The sequence below is a fragment of the Sturnira hondurensis genome, unplaced genomic scaffold (assembly GCF_014824575.4).
Source record: "Sturnira hondurensis isolate 20B ecotype Veracruz unplaced genomic scaffold, ASM1482457v3 Scaffold0004136, whole genome shotgun sequence".
Classification (NCBI taxonomy): Eukaryota; Metazoa; Chordata; class Mammalia; order Chiroptera; family Phyllostomidae; genus Sturnira; species Sturnira hondurensis.
In genome coordinates this window covers 12,475,958-12,486,839 of record NW_028076767.1, presented here as the reverse complement: position 1 = coordinate 12,486,839, position 10,882 = coordinate 12,475,958, and the positions used below count along the sequence as shown (strand labels likewise).

Genomic DNA, 10,882 nt, shown 5'->3' with positions numbered 1-10,882 from the left:
CAGGATCAGAGTGAGTGGAAAGATGACTATGGGGAAGAATACCCAAGATACAACAAACAGTATCTACAACCATTTCTGCCAGTGGCTAGAGCCTGAAAAAAATTATGGGTCTGAGATTTTGCCCTATTTGCAAGATAATATGTTAACTTGTCACCATTTCACGAATGCTGAGAGAGAACAAAAGACTCCCTCAGCAGAGGCTACAATTTGTTATCCACAACAATAGCGGTAGCCAGTGTATTAGCATTTGAGGGGCTTGCCCTCTGAGCCACGGTTCCCCCAAGGAAAGGCTGAGAGGGCAGAGTGGCCGATGGGGACACAGTGGTTTGCACTGTGGAATAATTGGGACCTTGGTGAACCTGATCTTTTCTACTGTGCAGTCAAGATGACTACGCTTTGTGTCTGGGGAAAGCCTATCTCTATCTTCAGGGCAATTTGCTATACAAATATCTCAGAAAAGAGTGTACAAAATACATGTAGTCAGTGCCTCACTCACAAGATTTGGAGAAATGTGAGAGACTCACAAAAAATTGTTTTGCACACCAGCAACTAGGCCAAATAATAAATTTAGCTGTTTTTGATGACCATGTCTTATTTTTTGTGAGAAAATGGACATACTGATTTTAAATAGAACATATTCATTAATATGAAATGAACTAAGCGATCATTTAAAAGAACAAAATACAATTTGAACTTAGTTTCTACAATTGATAAAATAATTTTCTTAATCCAATAATGTCATAAAACTGAACCTAAAACATTGTTTGTAATTAATATTTTTATGGTCTGACTGTTCTTCCTTTTCATTTATTAGATGTTTATTGTGTTTAACAACACAAACAAACAATACATTGTGCATAGGCTTTTCCCCTTTTTTCTCAGTCTTTTAAAAAACATTTGACTCCATTCTTTTTTAAAAATTTTATTTATTTATCTTTAGAGAGAGGGGAAGGGAAGTAGAAAGAGAGGGTGAGAAACATCAATGAGTGGTTGCCTCTCTTGTGCCCCCTACTGTGGACTTGGCCTGTAACCCAGGCATGTGCCCTGACTGGGAATCAAACCCATGACCCTCTGATTCACAGGCCAGCACTCAATCCACTGAGTTACATCAGCCAGGGCTCTTTTCTTTTAACTTAGTCATCAGATTTGACACTTCATTGTTAAGTTTGGAATGGAGGATTTTAATAGCAGTTACTACTGTACTTATATAACAAGGACTAAACAATTAGAAACACCATACGTGAAATGAAACAAAAAGTGAATAAGATAGAGACACAAGCTCTTTCAAGTATGAGCTCCAGCTTTTTAAATACATTGGAGAAAGTGACACAGTTTTAATTAGGTTCAAGCACATTGTTGTTCAGGGAACACTGGCACCTCATCTAACACTATTGAAAAGACAAAGCGCCTCTTTGTATGACCTGATGTCTTCATAGCTGGGAAGCCACAGTAGAAAGAATCTTACGTTTTTTTACTGAATGGGACTGGTGTTCTTAGCGTCTGATTTCTTTTGTTGAGCTGTGGGTCAATGGTTCTGATCAAGTACAAGGCATTTTGCTGCTGGCAGAAACTTCTGAAACATCTTATTGTAAATTTGTAATAATGCTATTGTAGTGGGGTGCAGGCTGAGAGGCTCCAGGTTCCTCCACCCCCACCCACAAGCCTAGCTTAAGGGCTAGGAACAGCAGCAGCCCAGGGGTTGAGGGCTATTTTGCATGTCAGAAACAGCAGGCCAGCTTTATAGCCTCTGCGGTGCCCAGGAGTTGCGCATGACATTGAGTGCCGTTCCCCCAACCCCGCCTGCGCCAGAGCTTGAAGATGGTTCCTCCAGCAACGGGGCCACTCCTTCCTGGAATAGCTATGGCGTCCAAGAAAGACAGAGAATATGGAAGGGATAGCATGGCAGGAGTTGGAAATGGGGCTACGGAGGAGGTTCTGGTAAAGGGTGTAGCCAAGGGGGGGCCCAAGTAGGGATTTGGAATGGGGTCTAGAACTCAAGGTGCCAGGAAATATTAAGGTGTCCTCACCACTTCCCCCCACAGGTGTTAGTTAGGGGAAGAGACCCATGGAACAGGAACATACAGAGCTGTTTAGCATAGCAACAGCTTTGCAGCTAATCTCTGACATGATCATTTAACATACCTATAACCTTTAACTGGTTGCATAGATATGTTAAATAGCTGTGGTAATGCTCTGAGCCAGAGGGGTGGAAGTGACTCCCACCCAAGATGTAACTGGAGGGGGCGCAGTTCCCTGTGGCTACAGTGCCTGTGCGATAGCTTGGAGAAGATTTACTCCATGACATGGGGCCTCCTCACCTGCCCAGACTCACGATGGCAGCCCAGTAAACTTGGAATAATACAGGAATTCTGGCAGGTGTAACTGATTGTAGGAGGAGTTGGAAATGGGGCTGCAGAGGAAGATTGGCGAGGGGATTTAAACCAAGACTCGGCAGCCATGCTAAGAGAGAACCACGTGGCTTTGGGGTGCTCCCTTTGGCCACATGGCCTAGGAAGCAGGAAAGACTTTGCCTGGAAGAAGGGTACAAAGACTCTTGCCAGTGGGCCATGAGAAGGTGCCACATGGCTTTGGATTAACTGGGGTCCACAGCTGATGGTGCTGGGAGCCTGAATCTATTTCTTTTCCTGAGATAAGGTACCCCAAATTAGGGCAGAGAGTAAAGGAAGCACTGTGGGCATCTGTGGGTGTCCTAAAGGACTTTGATATTTGAATGAAGACATTAGGTCACTACTTTAAGTTTGTATAGCTTTAAATAAACATTTCATTTCCTTTTCACAAATCCCTGGCATTGAGAGACATCTTTCCTCTGGTGGTGGACAATGCAAACCTGGTGGGGGTACTTTCAGTAACAGTTTTTTGTACCCACCTTGGCCCGATTCTGTAACAGTTCTAGGCTGCAATTTAAATGAAACGGTGAGTGGCGTGTGGGATATGAGATAATGTGGGACCATGTGGGTCAATAGAAGGTGAAAGGACTCTTGCTGGCAAGTCATGGCGGTGCCACGCTGTTTTGGATTAAGAATTGGAGATTACAGCGACACAGCTGATAGTGATGGGTACTACGTGAGACCTGCCCAGCTGAGCACAGATTACTGGGAGGAACTGGGAGAAGTGAGCTTCAGATTTTATTTTTTTTCTCCTGGAGAGCCGTATTTCTGATTGTCATGTTCTGAGGCTGACCTGATTGGGCAAAGCGGGGAGGGCAGGGCTGTGTGTTTGGGGATGTATCTTTGTTTCTAAAGGGGGCCAGATTTAATGGTAGAACTCTACCACCTTTCTGAACCTGTAAAACTTTTCATTAAAGTCTCCTTTCCTTTTTACCAAACTCTGGCATTGAGAGCCACAGTTCCTAACATGGCGGCAGGCAAAGAAGAACCATAGTACAAAAAGACCCCAGGCTGGTTGTCTCTGTAACACTATATTTAGAAATCACCTTGCAAACAGAAAAGGCCTCAAAGCATTTTGGAAAACTTTGACAACCAATTTACAAAAGATGTATTATAAGATGTACATTGCTTGCCTCTGGAATGCAAATGTCTTTTGGGTGAAGCATGACAAGTGATTAACAGTACAGCAATGATGTGTAAGTACAGAGAATTTTCCACTAGGTAGGAGCTGGGAAAGAAGGCTCTTAAGACAGAATATAGCCCTGCTGGTGTGGCCAAGTTGGTTGGAGCATCAGCCCATAGAACAAAAGATTGCAGGTTTGGCCCTGGCTGGTGTAGCTCAGTGGATTGAGTGCAGGCCTGCGAACCACACGATCGCGGTTCAATTCCCAGTCAGGGCACATGCCTGGGTTGCAGGCCAGTTCCCGGCAGGGGACACACCAGAGGCAACCATACATTGATATTTCTCTCGCTCTCCTTCCTTTCCCCTCTAAAAATAAATAAATTAAATCTTAAAAAAAAAGATTGTGGGTTTGATTCTTGGTCAGGACACATACCTAGGTTGTGAGTTCAGTCCCCTATTGGGGTCTATGTGGAAGGCAGCCACATTATTGTCTCTCTCTCTATCTCATCTTCTCTCCCTCACTTCCTCTCTCTACAAAAGCAATGAAAAAATATCCTCAAGTCAGGATACAAAAAAGTGATAGCATACATATGAACCATTAGTGGTTGGTCCAAGGCACCTGGGTTAACATTCTTACTTTTGAAAAGTTCCATGATTTGAATAGGCATGAAAAGCTTTGAGCTTTTAAAAAGAGGTAATCTGCAATAGAACATTGTACTAAATAAATAATAGAAATACCACTTCATTCAGCCAATAAAATAGGGAGGCACTGCCTTAAAATGTAAAATTCCTAATAAAGGATGGTTTCAGGTCCCGGACAAAAAAAAAAATGAAAAGGGCTTTCTCTAGTTTTCAACCACTTCAAGGATCCCTTTTTGTTGACTGGTATATGTTAGTGTTCTTTCTTCTAAACAATAAAGTTTAAGTCAGTGAATGTTTTGGGGGCATTTAGAAAGTGACAGACGCTGTAGAAGTTACTTGGAATATAAACATGAGTAAGGCATGAACTCTGACCATCAGAAATTCACCTCACCTGTATGTTTTATACAAGATTTATAGTGTCAGGATTTTCCAGATAAGATACTAGAAATATTTGAGGGAAATACTAGCATGCATATTTTTAGAATAATGGTTAATTAGCATCTTTAATTTTAGGGTTTTATACCAATTATAAATATTTAGCATTTACCAGAAATCACTTATTAACCAATGAAAAAGATATCTTTGGACCCACGAGAGGAAAAAATGGATCTTTTGGAATTCATTGTTCTCTTTCTTTCTACTACCCTAAAACCAACTTGTGTATTGTATGAGTATGTGCTTTTACATATTTAAGTCATCTGCTGTTGTTTGAGCTGTTTGAGATCAAATAGCAAAGATAAACAGAAGGTGAATGTTTGTGTGATTACAAATGTGCAAACAGAATGAACCCTGAATGCCCGGAACCTATTAATATGTTGCCTTACGTGGCCAAAGGACTTTGTAAATATGATTAAATAAAGGGTCTTGAAATGAGGAGGTAATCCTAAATTAGTGGGGCAGGCCTCACGTAATCGCAATGATCTTTATAAGAGGGAAGTAGGAGAAATCGAGTCAGAGAAAGTGAAGTGACATGTGACAAGGGATGCAGAGACTGGACTAGTGCAGCCACAGACCAAAGCTGGTAGCTCATAACAGCTAAAAAAAGGCAAAAAAGGCATCCAAAAAAAGTGTAGCCCAGCCAACACCATGATTCTAGGACTTCTGATCTTTAGAACTACAAGATACTTGTTTTAAGCCACTGTGCTTTGAGCAATTTGTAATAGCAGTGATAGGAAACCAGTACAGCAAACACAATATAAGGGAAACTCTAGTAAAGTGGTCTTTAGCTTGGAAGTTAATTTAACATGGCACTCAATCATCTTCATTTTTTAAAAATTGGGGGTACAGCTATTGCCCAGAATGGTATTTACTATACAAGGTTGTTCACCAAACAAAAATATTTGGTTTTGGGGGAACAGAGGACTGGCCCTATGCTGCATGTGGGCATGTGATTGTTATTTCACACACATTCTATCCTATGAATGGTGTTTGGCCTCATAAAAAGGTATTCATCCATCCAAATCCATTGTAAAAATTGATCTGTTTAGGACTTAAACCCTTTTCAAGATTATATCTTTCCCTGGAAAAATACAGGTTGTATGATATAAAGTAGCTGCTAAACTGCTACAATAGTCAAGCTCAAAGTTGTAGTCAATTAAAATGTAACTCAAAAAATTATTATTACAGAACTGGGTTATAGAGAAAACTTTAAAGACTATAACTTCACTTTTCTTAGGTTAGCAACATTAATATTCTACAACTGGACATTAATATGCCAAAATGGTCTAAAAGATTCATGAGCAACCTCAAAGAACTCTTACTGATAAAGGGAAATCTCTCATGTTTTCTTCATTTCCTTCTGTTTCTTTCCACATCACACCTGTGAGATGCTCATATGAGAGTGGATCTACTCTGGGCCAGATGTTTTTAGTTGTGTGTCTTTTGTTTTTGGAAACACCATATAAAAGTGAAATAAAGGAGTGACAAAATGAAACAACTGAAATAGGTACTTCATTTCTTTTTTTCACTTTTTCCTTGAATAATAAAATAATTAAAGAAAATAGACCATTTCTGTTCTTTAGATAATTATCTGTATTACTGAGTGTGTATGTAATATCTAAAATTCTGAAGTTGAAGCTCGTCCAAACTTTTAAAGTCTATTATAAAAGCTGATCTTCATTATTAAACCTAGAAATTTGAAAGGTTAAATATAGAAATTAGGTTAGTATCGACGTATTTTCAGTGATCTTTTTAATATCATTCTATGTGCCAGAGATGGCAAGGGGAGGTGAGCGTCACTGAAGGAATTCAAATGCAGGGATGTAAGCCTGCTGAGGAGAAAAGTGGTGAATTCAGACAGGCTGAGTGACAGTAGATGAATAACACCGTTATTGTGTGCCCTGGGTAAATCAGTGATGATAGTGGAAGAGAAAGGGAGGCCAGTACAATTCCTTTTGTTTTTACTTTTCATAAATCCTGTTTATTTCTATAATTACTAAAAAGGCCAGTGTTATTATTTTTAATTATTTGTGTCTTCAAAAATTCTTACATGGATAGATTTTTTTCTACAGCAAGACCAATAAGGTTTTCTTTGTTGAGTTTAGTGAGTTGACGTTGGTTAATAAAACCATACGAGTTTCAAGTGCACAACTCAACAAAACATGGTCTGCACACTGCATTGTGTTCCTGCTGTCCAAAATACAGTATCTTTCCTCCCCCATTTTTCCCTGCTTTGCCTTCTTCCACTGCCCCCCACCCCCCAACCTCCTTTTCCTCTGGCCATCACCACACTCTTGTCTGTGTATATGTGTGATTGTATAGATTATATATACATTTTTCTTAATCCCTTCACTTTTTTCACCCAGCCAGACAATGCCCCTCCTCCTTCTGACGTTGTTGGTCTGTTCTGTGTATCTTTGTTTCTGTTTCTATTTTGTTTGTTAAATTATTTTGTTCACTAGGTTCCACATATAAGTGAGATCATATGGTATTTGTCTTTCTCTGAGTGGCTTATTTCTTTCTCTGGCTTATTTCACTTAGCATAATAATCTCCAGAAAAGTGATATGTTTGTAAATGGATAGATTTTTTTAAAGGTCAATATGTCACCCTATGTAATTCTTTTTTGCCAATGACTTAATTTTTTCAGGTTTGAAACCACCAAAGGTTGCTTAAAAGAAATAATTTTGAGTAAAGGAAAAAAGATTAAATTTTTTAAAAAGTTGCTAAATTTTCCTCACTGTCTGGTGTGCAAGAAGGGTACTATCACTATACACTCATTTGTTTCTTTTTGCCCAGCTCCATTTTTTTTATTCCACTTTTTTTCTCCATCTTTTCCTTCTTCTCTTAGGCTAAAAGTAAAAGTTTTTGAAAAATTTTACACCTTTCCAGGTCTGATTGGAGACATGAGTGATGAGCTGGGATAATAATAGATTCTTAATCGTCCATCCCATGAGACAAAAGTGGAAAGTAAACTAGAATTGTAAGAAAAAGAAAATGCTAGGTAAAAATACTACTTTGTAGTTATTTTATGAATCTTGTCAGTTATCTTTCTTTTCTACATTCTCACAAATCTTTTTTTTAAATGTTTTTAAAATTTTATTTATTTATTTATCTTTAGAGGGGAAGGGAAGGAGAGAAGGAGAAATATCAATGTATGGTTGCCTCTCGTGAGTCCCCTGCTGGGAACTGGCCTGCAACCCAGGCATGTGCCCTGACTGGGAATTGAACCACAAGCGTGTGGTTCGCAGGCCCACGCTCAATCCACTGAGCTACACCAGCCAGGGCCTCACATTTATTATGTATAAAATAGCCTTTTGTTCTGAGACAGTGTTCAACAAGCAAAGAATTACTCAGTGAAGGAGAACTAGTAGAAGATTTGAATTCTAATAGATTTGCTAGTAATTGCTGTGCAATCATGAGAGAATAATTGTTTCTATTAAATGGGGGTAGAAAAGTCCAAGATTAATGGTAGTAGTTCACTAGGGTCCAGTTTTTTAAAAAATAATATTGGGTTAGCTAAAATTTATTTTTCTGTAAGATGGCTCTAGTAACACTTAGTTGTCTTTAATTTCATTCGACACAATTTTGTGGGATTGTATTGTGACAGTTGTCATACCAGCAGCGTGCACTTCATAAAATTTATCAGAATTGGTGAATTTTTGTGTAACCATTGTAATATTAAAGATAGAAGAAAATCAACATTTTTGGCATATTATGCTTTACTATTTCAAGAAAGGTAGAAACACAGCTGAAATGCAGAAACAATTTGTGCATATATGGAGAAGGTGCTATGACTGATCAGATATCTCAAAAGTGCTTTGGAAGTTTCATGCTAAAGATTTCTTGCTAGATAATGTCCCACAGTTGGGTAGACCAGTTGAAGTTGATAGTGGTGAAATCAAGACAGTCAGTGAGAACAAAGTTCTACCATGTTAGAGGTAGCTGGCGTACTCAAAATATCCAAATTAATAAAGTTATTGGCAAAAATGAAAAATGTGTCTTTTATTTTATGAAGAAAGAAACTTTTTGGCCGACCCAATACCAAAATCAAGGATACAGTTGTTTGAATTTAACCATCCTTGCTTCGAAAGCTGTTCTATTATGACTTGAAAATCATTCCAGGTACATGGAAATGGAGAATGAGATTATATGCAGAAATGTATACTATGTATGATATATAATTGGCTATAAAAAAGCTCAGAAGAGAGCTCACGGAAATAGTCTTAAAACACCAAAATGTATCTTAAAAACGCCAATAATGAACATTTACTTGAGAATTATATCCGAACACTTTAAGTTATTTTTGATTCTTCTGTACCTTAATAGTTTTATTGGAGGTCCAACTGTCTTGAAGGTCCTCAACTCCCACTCCAAATTCCTCCACAATATTTCTCCGCAGATCTTACTTTGGCTCACTCTAAGCTTCCTGACTCCCTTTTTTTCCCCTTGACTATTTATTCTTCTCTTCAGTAAGTTATTTATTTTCAAATATAAATCTCTCTAGATATTCCACCAACGTTATACCTTCATTTGTTACATACTAAAACCCCAGACCTAGTAGGCTAACATCATATCTTAGAAGTAATAAAATTGAAGAGAAAGTTCTGGAAAATATCAATAAATTTTCCTTAGTGGGCAGGGAGGGATATACCATAATTATTTATGCTCTTAGTTTTTTTCTTTTTACCTTTAAAATATTTTTATTTTTAAATCACAGTTGACATAAAATATTATATTAGTTTGAGGTGTATGACCAGTGATTAGACATTTGTATAACTTACAAGGTGATTACTCCAATCAATTGCGTGCTCACCTGGCTCCATATATAATTAGTACAATATTATTGACTATATTTTCTATGCTATACTTTACATCCCTAGGACTAAGTTGTAACTACCAGTTTATGTTTCTTTTTTTCCCCCCAGATGTTTCTTTCTAATAAATTGAACATTACATTTCCTAAACTCTGAAATGGCCAACAGACCATAGAAAGACATTGCTTTAGTCTCCTGCTTGAAACCAGCAGTTTCAGCAAATGGCTGGCCTTGATTCAGGGCCAACAGTTTGTGTTTCTTAATCCTTTCACCTTTTTAGCCAGCCCCTTAAAACCTACCCAGTAACTATGAAAATGTTCTATGCATCTATCAGTCTGTTGTTTTGTTTTTGTTTTGTTTTGTTCTTTAGATTCCACATATATGTGAAATCATATGCTGTTTGTTTTTCTCTGTCTGTATTATTTTATTCAACACAGTATCATTTAGGTCCTTCCATGTTCTTGCAAATGGCAAGATTCCATTCTTTTTCATGGCTTGACTAATATTCCATTGTATATATGTACCAACTCTTCTTTATCTAGTCATCTACTGATGGACAATAGGTTGCTCCCATAGCTTGGCTGTAGTAAGCTTCAGTGAACATATGGATGTATATATATTTTTGAATTAGTGTTTTGGGTTTCTTCAGATAAATACTCAAAATTGGAATTGCTAGGTCCTTCTTTGTCTCCTGTCATAGACTTTGTTTTAAAGTCTATTTTGTATGATATAGTATTGCTACCTTAGCTTTTTGTTTGTTATTTTATTTCAATCTTTATAAAATACCTTTTACCACACATTTAATTTTAATCTTTGTGTGTCTTGAGATATGAAATGAGTCTCTTGTTGACAGCATGTGTATGGGTCTTATCTCCTTTCTTTAAAAAAAGTTTAATTATTTATTTTTAGAGAGAGGGGAAGGGAAGGAGAAAGTGGGAGAGAAACATCAATGTATGGTTGCCTCTCATGTGTCCCCTGCTGGGGACCTGTCCTGCAACCAGGCATGCGCCCTGACTGGGACTGGAACCAGTGACCCTTTGCATCACAGGCCCATGCTCAGTCCACTGAGCTACACCAGCCAGGGCTCCTTTCTTATTTATTTAGTCACCCTTTGTCTTTTGGTTGGAGCATTTAATCCATTTGCATTTAAAGTAATTAATGATAGATATATATTTATTGCCATTTTATTATTCATAACTTTGATAATAAAAGTTGCTTCTTCTTCTTCTTCTTCTTCACCCTTTAACATTTCTTATAATACTGATTTGGTAGTGATGAATTCTTTCCACCTTCTCTTCTCTGGGAAGCTCTTTATCTGTCCTTTGATTCTGAATAATAGCTTTTCTGGGCAGAGTAATCTTGGTTGTAGGTCCCTGCTTTTCATCACCTTGAATGTTTTATGCCAGTTCTTTTTGATTTGCAAAGTTTCTATTGGAAAATCAGCTGACAGTTTTAT

General features: G+C 38.0%; 1 non-coding gene across 1 annotated transcript; it reads right to left on the bottom strand.

The window, feature by feature from the left end:
* Positions 1-9,535: 9,535 nt before the first annotated feature.
* On the bottom strand, positions 9,536-9,672 carry LOC118986045 (small nucleolar RNA SNORA2/SNORA34 family). Its single transcript, XR_005066280.1, has one exon. It is a non-coding gene; the product is annotated as a small nucleolar RNA SNORA2/SNORA34 family (small nucleolar RNA).
* Between the last annotated feature and the right edge of the window lie 1,210 nt (positions 9,673-10,882).